Raw genomic sequence first — 12,883 nt, 5'->3', positions numbered from 1 at the left:
CAGACACCACCTTTAGTAGCGGGGGGATGGCAGTGCGTATTTGTATGTGGCTGGCAAAGTCGTTCTGTATCATGTCCACTATGGTGGTGATGGTGTCACAGTCCAACCGGTACAGGGTGTGGATCTGCTCTGGGGTTAGGTTGAATGGGCTTGGTCTGGTGCGAGGGATTGCTGGCTGCCTACGAGGCTCTGGTTGCTGCGCTGGTGGTAATGGCTGGGCCTCTCTCACCCTCCTTCTCCTCCTGTGTCTCCTCTGTGCTGCCTGTTCTTGCTGCTGTAGTTGTTGTTGTTGTTGCAGTTGTTGCTGTAGTTGTATCAGTATGGCCATGTCCTCTTGCGCCATGATTGCAAATGCTAGTGGTAGCATTTTGGTGTATGAAGGGGTGTGGTGTTTAGTTGTGCTCCTTTTGTACTGGGCAACTCTACATTGCCTACACCTGTGGGGAGGAGGTTGTGGTGTGTGGGTGTGCTCAGTTTATACTGGCACAGCCTCCTTTGACTCCACCTGTGGGCATTGTGTGCACCTGTGGCAGCTGCCTTGTATCTTGCTTGCTGTTTGCGGGTGGTCCGCAATGCCTGTTTTGGCGGCATCGTGCTGGCCGTTATTACCGGCATCGTGCTGGCCGTTATTACCAGCTTCGTGATGCCGGTATTTGCATGTATGCGTGGGTTGGAATTACCCCCTATTACCGGCATGCCGGTATTTGCTCCCTGAAGGGGCGCGTGTACGCGCCTATGCCGCTGTTAATGGCACCGTTGTTTAGTATGCTGCTAATACCGGGGTTCTAGGTCGGGATGCTACGGAACGGTGAACGATGCCGGTATTAGCATACCGGCATCATTATTCCCTTACTGGCATACCTCGTAATGGGGGCCATAGTATTTAAAGGACATGTTAAGAAATCCAGTTCTCTTTAAGATTCAGAGGTGTGAGAATTAGTGTTGTGATGACCCAGGCTGTTGTATTATGTGAATAACAAATGCTAAGCACATGTACCTTAAAGCATACCACTCATATTATTTCAAAACACATTCCACGACCTGCGATAATCCTTGGAAGTAAATGCACTCAAATGTGTTGGGCCTATCTTTCAGATGGGGCATCACTCTCATTTGGTTCTAAGCCTTGTTCATCTGAACTGTCAAACAGTGGCCAAAAGAAAATATTTAATCTAGTCCATTGACTAAACAGGTTAAATCAGGCCTCAGAAATTATTGTAATCCAAAAGTTACTTTCACAATATTTACAATGTTGGTGGGCGTTGTGAAAAACCTGAGGGTGTTTCACTGCCCTGTCCCCCGGGATCCCTTATTCTAACTAGGGAAGGGTCATTGTTATTGGATCCCAACCCTGGGGGTGAGACATGGTATTCCCCCTTTCTGATATCCCCCTGCCCGACATTTGTGTTTGTATCTATCTTCTGATACCATGCCTGGTGTCAATGGTGGGATACGACTCAAATGATAAAAGCTGGGGACCCCATTCTTATGAAGAGTGATTGTCCTAAAATTCTAATGTCTTAGAAAGAGAGCAAATGAATGACAGCTCTCTTAATGATGAACACCACCCAGTTGACAGTGTCTATCTTCTGATACCATGCCTGTCTCGTAAATGGTGTTAAGAATGGGATGTGATTGAAATGATAAAAGTTGGGGACCCCATTCTTAGGAAGAGAGGGAGTCCTAGAATCCCAATGTCTTTGAAAGAGAGCAAATGAATGACAGCTCTCTTAATGATGAACACCACCCAGTTGACTATGACAAACAATCTACTTCAACCCCTTCTTCCATCAATGGTGTGACCCTTAATAAAAGGTTTCGAGAACCCTCTACACAACCACCGCAGGCCAAACAGTAGGAATTCAATTTTTTCCCTTAACCAAACAATCCATCCTTCCCATAAGGAGACATGGGGAAAGCAATACCTATCAGGTTCTTTTCCCTTCTGCTTGTCAGATAACTGGTGGGGATAAAATAATTGTTTCCATAGAGGTCAAGGCAGAAGTACCAACCCATTCTGTCATGTACCTTATACCTCTAGGTGAAAAAAGGTGGAAGACGAGGTTAAGGGTGTTGACCCTCTTGGCAAATGGAGAAGAAATAAATCTGGCCCTGTTCAATCTGACTTATGACTCAATACAGATTGATAGAGGTGAACTGGTGGGACTCTTACTTTATGAAACCCCTTGTCCTGTCCAGAACAGACCGGAAAAGCGTCACAGAAATATGTTATAACTCACAACTAGAGACAAAGAAAAACTCTGTCTCTAGATACTATATAACCGAGTTAGGACAAAAAGGGTAAATCTCAGATAGACTTGCATTCAATGAAATCCCTCTTCCCTTGAAACCTGAAGAGTGTAATGACCCTAAAATGGCAGTCACCTTAAGACCATCCCCATTTAGAGCCTATGAACACCCGGTGTATGAAGGTCCCTGCAGGGAGAGGGATAATAGTATAAATCCTGGACCAGATAGTGATCCTGAGGCAGAGCCATCTTGGATGAAAAAGACATTTCTTTTTCCAAAATTATAGACCATCTATAGAGGAAGTCCTCCTGGACATATCGCAAGGTCAAAGTCTGATGAGTCAAGATGACGAGATAGGAACAGAGATAATATCTTTCTCTGATGAAAAGCTCTATGACCCCACTGACGAGATAACTAACAACCATCTAATAGAACCTAGAGAAAAGATCTTGTTAAGAAACTCACCACCCTTTAAGAAAGAGACGGCCCTTGAGATAGAAGAACAAATACCCTCTTCCCCAGGAAATCTCCTCAGGGCTTGCTAGTAATACAGATCAATGATAGTTATGAGAGTGGTGAACCAAGTGTGAACCTCAGGGAAACTGAGAGAGAAAATCTAGGGCCATCCTTACCCTCAAGTGATGATAGGAGCATGGAAACAGTCAATTGTTACTTTGAAGTACAGTACTTCTGTTACACCGGTGGGAAATTTGAACATCTCAATGGACCATGTCCTATAGATGTATATTACCAGAAGCTGAAACTGAAGAAAGAGATATTCCACCACCAATACCACACAAGTTAAAAAGAAAGAGAGCCCTAGCGTTAAACCCCATTTAAACAGTAAAAAGAAGAACTAAAGAAAATCTCATGCCTTTTTATATACCTGGGTTAAACAATTTATAAGAGTCCCTTTCATTTTAGAAGGGAGAAACCTTTGGGCCCAACTGGACAGTGGAAGCAAAGAATGTACCATACGAGCAGATATGCTTCCCTACGGGTGGTAAAGGATGTGAGAAGAAAGGGTAGGCTGTGCCCATGGCCACATCAAGAAATATTCACAAACTCAACTCCCTATCCCCATCGTTGCGGATATACTACATCTGTTAGTAACCATAGCTCCCAATATGCCCGCTCAATTGGTCATAGAAACTAACCTGCCCCAGTTTGATCAATGGGTCACACGAGTAGCTCATATTAATCTTAAACCCAGTAAAGGTGAACCTCGCTATCAAAAAGAACCATCTGACTCATGCCTAGATGAAAACAACTTGAAAATCTAATCAAACCTTGGAGTTATGCTGTGGGTTTCGGACTTGCAATCCTCCTCCTTTTCAGGTAAAATCTAGAAAGCATTCAAGTCCGAACCGCATAAGGGAAAGGTATGTGAAAAACCTGAGGGTGTTTCACTGCCCGGCCCCTGGAGATCTCTTATTCTGGTGGCCAGGGAAGGGCCATCATTATTGGATCCCAACCCTGGGGGGGGAGACATGGTACTCCCCCCTTTACGATACCTTCCTGCCTGACATTTCCTCTACCTTCCTGGGCTACTATGAGTCCTAACCCATTACCCCTCCCCATTTCCAACAAACACTGGGAAGAAGAAGAGGTGACTGAGAGTAGTGAACATTGCCCCTGAGAAACACACTAATAAGACTGCTGCCAACCACCAATAGGCTGTTCCTCAAATAAGGCTAGGCAGGGTCAGGCAATCATGCGTTGTGAGTAGGCACAGCTTGTTTCTGTTCTTATTGATATTTTTAACGTGCAAACTTGATCTTTGCAAGTTGATTGGCGTGTGGAGTGCAGCCCACTGATTGGTACCACCGTGCTAGGCACTCGAGATAACGCAGAGAAAAGGAGACCTAGGCTAATTAGCCTTCAGTGTGGGCTGCACACGCTATCACCCACAGGGGGTTTGCTCAGAGTTATCAAAAGTAAAAGGAATCTTACAATAAGATATATATATAGAGTTTTTAAAAAAATCAGTAATTCATGTTGATTATAAAGTTTTACTGTTTTTATTCATATCTATTTCAATTAAGATGCAAGAAATTGTCAATCATTTTGGACTGCCAAAGACCTTCATTAGTGCCTAATTTCCTCGCCTAATCAAAGTTTCTACACTCATAAGCATTAATAATACCACAAAAATCATATGGACAATGAATGGTTTGAATACCAAAATATCAGATAAAATGGCATCATGAAGGCAGAACAAAATAGTTCAAATTGTGGTCAGCGATACGGATCAAATAAGGGTAACAATTGCAAGTCATGGAGCATTATGACAAATGATCGTGTCGACAATACACGTCAGGCATCAATCACAACCATGCACACTTGACTTCACTTGACCACACAGCAAGGTATAAAAGGTGTGGTCTTACGCAGAGAGTTGAGCAAGCTGGGGATGCAGACTGGAACAGGTGAGCCAAGGAGCAGGGAGCTGCAGAGAAAGGTGCCTGGAGAGTCGGGCGGAGAGCAGAGTGGCGAATTGCTGGCCTGGTGTCCTGGAGGGGCAGCAGCATCTCCAAAGAGCCAGAGAACGTCAGACTGCAACCTGCTGGCCGTGTCCAGCCATGTGCTTGTTTTCCTGGGTGTATTGATGGAGCCCAGGTATCAGAGGTGCCAATGGAAGAAACCCCGACCCAACGCTGTGTCAAGCAGAACCCAAACAAGGCAGCCAGTGAGTTTCATGATTTCAAATTGAATCCTGGTGTGCGTGTGAAGTGAAAGCAGAATTTTGATGTAAGAGAAAAGGAAACGTTATAGCAAGTTAAAATCTCCCAAGATCTCTGAAAGTAAAGGAAAGGATGCTTCTGATGGGAGGTAGTGAACTGGGAGCAAAATGTCAAAATTTATTAAATTGATCTATCTAAAAAGAATGTATATTGCGCCACTCGCCCGAAGGCCTCTGAAATAAAAGCCAGAAAGAGAAGCAGACAAGAGGCCAAGTATGAGGAAGACTGAACTGTATTGTAAAGCAACAAGAAAAGGAGAAAGCTTAATGAAAGTGAAAGGTATTATGGTATTAGTTCTGAAAAGACCAATCAAGAAAACATTTAAGAAAATTGTTGAAAACAAAAGATACAAAGTAACAGAGTGGTCCTGCGAGGGGAAGTTGCACATTTGAAAGTCTGTGTGAAATGTTATGAATTCTGAAAGATATTACAGCTGAGATCAAAGTAAAGAAAGTAACTGCAATAAGGAAAGAAAGTTGAATAAGAGGAATGTAAAATATAAGAAATTTGGAGCAGGCCAAGAAGGCAGGCTAAAGAGAATAAGAACTACAAGTACCAAGGGGCATTGGTGCTGCAAGAGAAGATTTGTGAATTGAAGCATTGTTGAAAGAGAGGTCGAAGTGGTCATGCAGGGGTCTATGTACATTCCTTGCAGTTTCGAAAGTCTTCAACAGTGAACAGATTCCTCAGATAAAACGTGGGGAAGGGAACCCCCACGAAGGAGAGACAGGCTCGAGGCCCGCCGAGAGAAGCATGTGCAGAACTGTGTGACAAAGTAAAATGGCAAGATTTAACTGTGTATTTGTTGTAAGGTGGAGTAAGCCTAAAGAACTTTGTGAACTGTTTAAGTCTATGGAACTTTGTGAAATCCAGAGTAGCTCAAGCTTGGGGAAGGGAGCTGTGGAAAAGCTCCAGTGCCATCCTGATATTATTTTGACTTACACTTTTACTTTGATCCATTCCCTTACACATTATTGTTCTAGAGAAAGTGAGGGCACGCATAAGTTTATCACGGACATCTTTATTATTTTGACTACAGATATTTGACTACCTTTGACTTTAGTTTAATGGTCGAGACTACTTCCGTTATAAAAATAGGGCAAGTTAGGCAGTCTCCAAACCCCATGTTCCTAACTAAAGGTTGTTTTATACTTGCATCTTTGTGTCTGTGTCTATCTTCTGATAGCATGCCTGACTCACAGCGCACGCATTTGTTCATCCTTTTCAAGGCAATCTCTAATAAACATGACAGTGAGAAAAATGTGCAATCCAATGCAAAGCAAACTCCTTTCAGTGATGCCTCTTTTGCTCTGCATGGAAGCTTTCTGTTATGATTTTATTCTAGCCGATCATCGGTTGCTTCAGAGTTTATTACAAGGCCGGTAGGGGCAAGACTCCAATGCATCGCTGAAGCCTGTAGGCCATTTCCTCGGACACCTGGGTGAACCGGTTAGTGAAGAATGAATACAGAAAAGAATGTATGTCCCCTTCTACCAGGTGGGAAATGATGTACACCCAATTCCCCAGGGGCAGGTCCAGAAGAGAGGGTATGATGGACAACAGGAATCGCTGAACACGAAGGTAATCCTGAGGATTCCAAAGGGGAGGAATGGCATAAGGTATTACTCCATTGCGTTTCTCGTACCAAGACTGTTAGGGAAATTCAGATTAATCCTGGACCTAAAAAGACTGCATCTGCAGGTATCCAATCAGACATTCAAAATGGAGAGTGTACACAGGTTCATCCCAAATATCTGGAACGGTGCCCCTGATAGTGCCCCTGAATTTACAGGATGTCTCCTATCATGTGTTGATTTGGAAGACTCTTCAAAGGTTTCTGAGGTTTGCAGTGGGCAGTCGACAGTATCAATGGCATGCTCTCCTGTTTGGGCTCAAGATGGCCGTGAAAGTATTATCAAACGTCTTGGGACCAGTGGTGGTGGTGCTATATGCACATGTGATAGTCTTTGCCGGTGTCCAGTCAAATGGTCGAAAACAAAGGATCGAATGACCATTTGATCGACAGTCAAATGGTCGGAAAAAAAGGTTGCATTTTTTTTATTTATTTATATATATTTTTTAGTTTGGGTTGGTAGAAAAATGTTTTCAATAAAGAAAACAGGGGGGAACCCCCCCATAAAAAATAAAAAAATTAAAAAAATCGACTCTTTTTTTCGAACATTTTACTGTCGATCAAAAGGCATTCGATCCTTTTGTTTTCGACCATATGACCTACAACCGTCTTTGCCCTATCTGGATGACTGGCTCATCATGGCCTCATCCCAGTAGGATCTAATGCAGCATGTGACCATTTCTTGCAGGACATTGGAGAGGGTGGGGTTCATCCTGAACAAGGTAAAGTCCCACCTGCATCCTTCAATTTTATAGAGCCTAGGTTCTGGACAGCCAAGTGCATGGTTCATTTGGAGAGAGAGAGGAGAGAAAGAGAGAGAGAGGGAAAGAGAGAGAAAGAGAGAGAGAGAGAGAGAGAGAGAGAGAGAGAGAGAGGGAGAGAGAGACAGAGAGACAGAGAGAGAGAAGAGTTTCATCCGATCATTGATGGACCTCCAGTAGGCTCTGATTCATTTTTCAGATCCAGAATCACATGCCCTCCTATGTATTCCTGACCACTTGGGACAGGTTTCACATGTGGCCCCTGCTATCTCATCTGCGCAGACACTCGGTTGTCACAGGAGTTTGAGCAATTGATCCTGGTCCCAGAGGACCTGTAGGGTCAGCTGCTGTGTTGATTACAACCTAGAAATCCCCTCTAGGGTTTTCCTCTTTGTCAGCTTTGTCTGATCACAGTAACTACCAATGCCAGCAAGCTGGAGTAGGGGGCTACGGTAGAGACCTTCCACACTAGGAAAAGTGTGGTTTCCAGGAGGTAGACCACTCCTCCAATTGGAGGACGTTGGCAGCGTCATGCAGGTGCCTGCATATGTTTGGGGCTGTTTGCCAGGGGATGGCTGTAGTACTCGGGGCAATGCATCGACAATGGCATACATGAACAGACTGGGGAGGTCCAGGTTGAGAGGGTTAGAAAGGCTGGAACATTTCCTGGAGAAATGGGCGGAAACACTATTGTCATTGAAAGCGGTCAATGCAAGCGGGAGGAGAATTTGGTAGTGGACCAGTTGAGCAGGGTTTTCCCATCTGCAATGTGGAAACTGAAGCAGGAAATGTTTCAGTTAATTTGGCTTCAGTTTGGAACCCTGGTTGTGGACTTGCTTGCTTCTCCTGTCAATACGAAGGTAAAGAGGTTCTGTACCAGGGTCTCTTGTGGGGGAGGGGGGACGGCGTATCAGCGATAGATGCCTTGAATATTCCTTGGCCAGAAGGTCTGTGATAAGTATGCATTCCAATCATAGTCCCATTACCTGTGAAGGTTGTGGTGAAAAGAAAAGATTCAGCTGTACAGGTTATTCTCCTGGTACCCTTTTGGTTGAGGAGATTTTAGTTCCCATTGGTTATGGAGCTGGCGGGTGCTCAGTGTTTCTGCTCCCATTGTGTTCTGTCCATTGATTAGTAGCTCAGAAGAGATAATGTTCAAACTCCCACACTGGGGGCATGGAAGCTGAAAGGGGAGGCTGACCCGCTCTTGGCACAGAGGGTCCAGTGAGCAAGAAGACCAGCGACCTTAAAAGTGTATGGCAGGCACTGGGGGAATTTCCCAAAATGGTTCTCTAACGTGGGGTTGCTAGCCCTGAAATGTCCTACTACAGCCATCATGCAGTTTTTGAGTGAGGGGTTTGATATGGGCTTGGTCATTTCAACCTTCACAACCCAATGGGTGACAATGTGGGCAGTGCGAGCTTGGGGGCTGTAAGTCGAGAATCAGAAGCTAGTGAATAGGTTGTTTAAGGGTTTCACAAATTCTCAGACCTAGTCAAGTGTCAGGACTTCAAAAATGGGACTTTCCATTGGTATTGAAGGCCTTGCAGGAGGCACCCTTTGAGCCAGTCAGGATTTTTGATCTGAAGTTTTCAACACCTATGGCCGTGTTCCTAGTGGCTGTCACCTCGGTTAGGAGGTTGGGAGAAGTTGGGATCCTTTTCAGCAAGCCCCCACATTGGAGGTAGGGGCAGTTTGCCAGTGACCCAGCTTTATGGCCAGAGGTAGTCTCCACATTTCATTTAGCACAAGAAATTGTCCTTTCATCCTTCTTCAAGGACCATGTCTATTTGGAGGAAGTATCGTGGCATGGTCTAAACCGTGAGGCGAGCCGCTCTCATCTGGACAAGACTGCTTGGATGCGAAGATCGGATAGTTTATTCATTACCTTTTGGGTGTGAATCCAGGTAGGAAGATTGCTTTTCCTTCCATCAGTCTCTGGTAAAGGAGATTTGACTGAGTCGGCTAATGAGGGGTCAGGCCTGGCTCTAGGGATAATTCCAAAAGGGGAATGTCAGCATCTTGGCGCTCAGGATGTGGAATTGCAAGAAATCTGTAGGGTTGCTACCTGTGCAGATCCCAACACCTTCACAAGACTTTATTGTCTAAATGTGCACACTGAAGCGGGGGGCTCATTTGGTAGAGTCGTTCTGTGTGCTGGTACTTTGTAAACATATTTTTAACTAACCCTTTAATAAATTGGTGACCGGGCATGCCAACAGCATCCGTCTGGTCAGAGTCTGATTTCTCAACTTTGGTATGCTCATGAGTAAGTACTGGAAGAGGAAGAGGAATGTGGAGGTAATGATCCAATTACTTACTGGTTATCTTCATTACTCTTAGTCCTGCTCTTCCACATTACAGTACTTATGACACGTCGCTCCCATCCGTATAGGATGGCATGGTTCTCACTATCTTAGTTGGTATAAAGAAACTAGTGCATGCTGGGATAAGGGGGTGTTATACTCCCAGGAATGGGGAAGGGGCATGGGAAATAAAGGAGGGGTTCCTGCCGGAGACAGGTACTACCCACATAGGTTCAGGGATGAGGAACAGCAGGACTATGAGTAATGAAGATTACCAGTAAGTCATACTGAGTGAGAGGGTCACTCAAGTCAAATGATGCACCATCAACCTGGATGATGAAATTAGGCTGAGAATGGGCATCGTGGTGAAAGTTCAGGGCTCTTGCAGCAAGACTCATCCCATCCTCGCGAGCGAGTCTCACACCACGGCTCCTAGAGTCTCTGTAGGTTGGGGGTTATCCAGGATCTGCAAGCCAGCAGAGATTGCCGCTAGGTGCAGCATCTGAGTCAAAAATACACCATCCCACCATGTTTAAGGATTTTGAATATCATTCCCCCTTGAACATCTTCTCTAATAGCTCCCACTCACAAACCTTCCTAACTATAGCCAACAATATCCCACAATTACTCTGTAGCTTATTTTCTATTTTATTGTTCACTTATAACATGCTTAATAACAGAGAGTGGTTTCTAAGCACGGGATCGGGATTCCAACCTGTGTTGCGCCGTGTTGTTTTGCTGCCATGACAAACGTATTGCCCTGGAGCCAGGGGTGTTGCTAGGTCTAGAAAAGACCCGGGGCTACGCTAATGTTGGAACTGTCGGGACTGTGGGCTGGCTAGCCTTTTGGCTGTAGCTTCTGAGTTTCTATGCGGGGCTACAACCAAAAGATCAGGGGCTATAGCCCCCTTAGCCCCCCCCTAGCAACGCCTCTGCCTGGAGCCATCCTTCTTCACCATGCTTACTTTGGACAAATAACTGGGGCCAGACCAAGCTCTTCTTATTGTGGCAAAACAAGGCCCCAGTTTATTATTATATATTTACAACCATAAACCTCAAAAACACACATTCAATTTTAATAACACAGATGATCCACAGAACCTTTTGTTTAGTCTTCCTCTTCATCCTTTGATCTTTTTTATTCATCTCCAGTCAGCTCTCTATTTCTCACTATGAACACTCTTTTTTTCTTAGCATACTTAGGTCGCACTCCCCCAACCCTGAGGCTCTTGCTCAGAGCGAATCACCTTGACATCTTCCACTGTTGGGCTGCAGGGAGCGCTGTTATGCTTTTCTTTTCACCAGTTGCTCAGGAAGCTGATGCCCAAACGGGGGGTGCACTTCTTTATCTGACCTTGGCACCCCCGGCCGTGTTAGGCTAGCAGGGGCTACTTACTCCTGGTCATTCTTGTCCTCCAGCAGGAGGTTAGTTTTGGCACTGCTCGATCGCCTGAGTAACCGCCTGAGACAATACAGAAAAACACATTAGGAAACCTGAAATAGTAGTCGTGTTACGCTTATCACTGCAAAAAAAGAATTAAAAAATAACGAGGCAGAAAACGCTGAATATTTTTAATTGAATGTTTACAGAATGTTCCCACTTTTTTTCTAAAAAATAGTTGGAGTTGGGGGTTGGGATAGGTAATATATTAAGATGGAGGATGTGGGTGGGGGAGCTGTGAGGAGTCCCCCCAGAGTTAAATTCGAAAAAAAGTGAAAAAAAATAAAACGCATTTTTGAAATTCGATAAAATAAATTTGGTATTTTCAGCCTCATTGTTTTCTTTTCGGTATTATAACTTAGATCTATGTTAGGAATTGGTGGGCGGGACAAAGTCCAACTTACAGTAGGGGAGGAAAGTGGAGAAAGAGAGTGACCTACCCTGTACATCCATTATATAGAGGTCCCTCTGATGCCAACTGTTGGAGGTGCGAAGATAACTTTGCCCTCCAATCAGCGGATTACACAGGGGAGGGGGCTTTCTCCCCTTCCTGTCCCCATGCCCCTTTTGGACTCTACTTCCCCTTCCTCCCATACTGGTGACCCCTGCGTGGAGGGGGGTGAGGGGCTTGGCCGCTCTGCCATATTAAGACCTGGCACCCATAGCCCCTTTTTTGGCTAACATAAGCAGTCGTGTACTGTTCGACCCCCCCCCCCCCGCCCCAACAAGTCCCACAATTACTCTGTAGTTTACTTTGTGCGAATAACTGGGGTCAGACCAAGCTCTTCTTATGTTGGCAAAACAAGGCTGCAGTGTATAATGACATATTAACAACCATAAACTTAAAAATACACATACATTTTTAATAACACAGACGAACGGCAGCACCTTTTGTTTAGTCTTCCTCAGCGCCCCCTTTAACCTTTGATCTCTTTTTATTCCTCTCCAGTCAGCCGCTATTTTTCTCATGATCAACTCTTTACTTAGCATGCTTAGGTCTCACCCCCCACCCAATCTCTTTGAGCCTATCGCCCAGGGCTAATCACCTTGACAGCTGCCGCTGTTGGGCGGCAGGCAGCGCTGTTATGCTTTTCCGTCCACCAGCCAAGGCTGGAAGCTGACGACCAAATGGTGGGTGCACTTCTTTCCGGATGTGTCAGGCTAACAGGGGGCCACTCTCGTGCACTCAGGCCTTACTGCATGCTGTATCTGTGCCCAAAGTTGCTGCCATTTCCAGTACATAGGTGCTCATTCGTATTTAGACTACTGTGTCGCTAATCATCCCTGTCACATATAACTGCACTGTGCCTCACTACTGCTCGGCTACCCTATGCAATTCTAGCTGCCATTTTTAACCACATTGTGACCATCTGCCCTGTTCTGCTGATCTGCTCACCAACTGCCTCTAGATCTGTTGACCTGCAGCCCAATGTGCCCCCGCTCAACATACTTTTATAGCCACTAAACTCAATGTTGTGCTTAATCTGCTCTATGTGCTATTCTGAAGTTAGGGGTTATTCTGATTCTAGGTGTTATCTTGAAATAAGTGTTACTCTGAACCTAGGTGCTATTCCCATTCCAGCCGCTATTCTGAATACATGATACTCTGATCCAAGATGTTAATTGGTACACTGGCACAATTCTAAACCTAATGCTGTGCTAATTGACAAACGCTTACTATGACCACTTTGCTTACCTGTACCTGAGTCAGATGCCAATCTGCAACCTTGCACTACATGGATTAGGTA

This window comes from Ambystoma mexicanum, chromosome 3q (genome assembly GCF_040938575.1).
Source record: "Ambystoma mexicanum isolate Mex_15411 chromosome 3q, UKY_AmexF1_1, whole genome shotgun sequence".
Lineage (NCBI taxonomy): Eukaryota > Metazoa > Chordata > Amphibia > Caudata > Ambystomatidae > Ambystoma > Ambystoma mexicanum.
The sequence above is the reverse complement of the archived record's forward strand: the minus strand, read 5'-3'. Positions refer to the sequence as shown.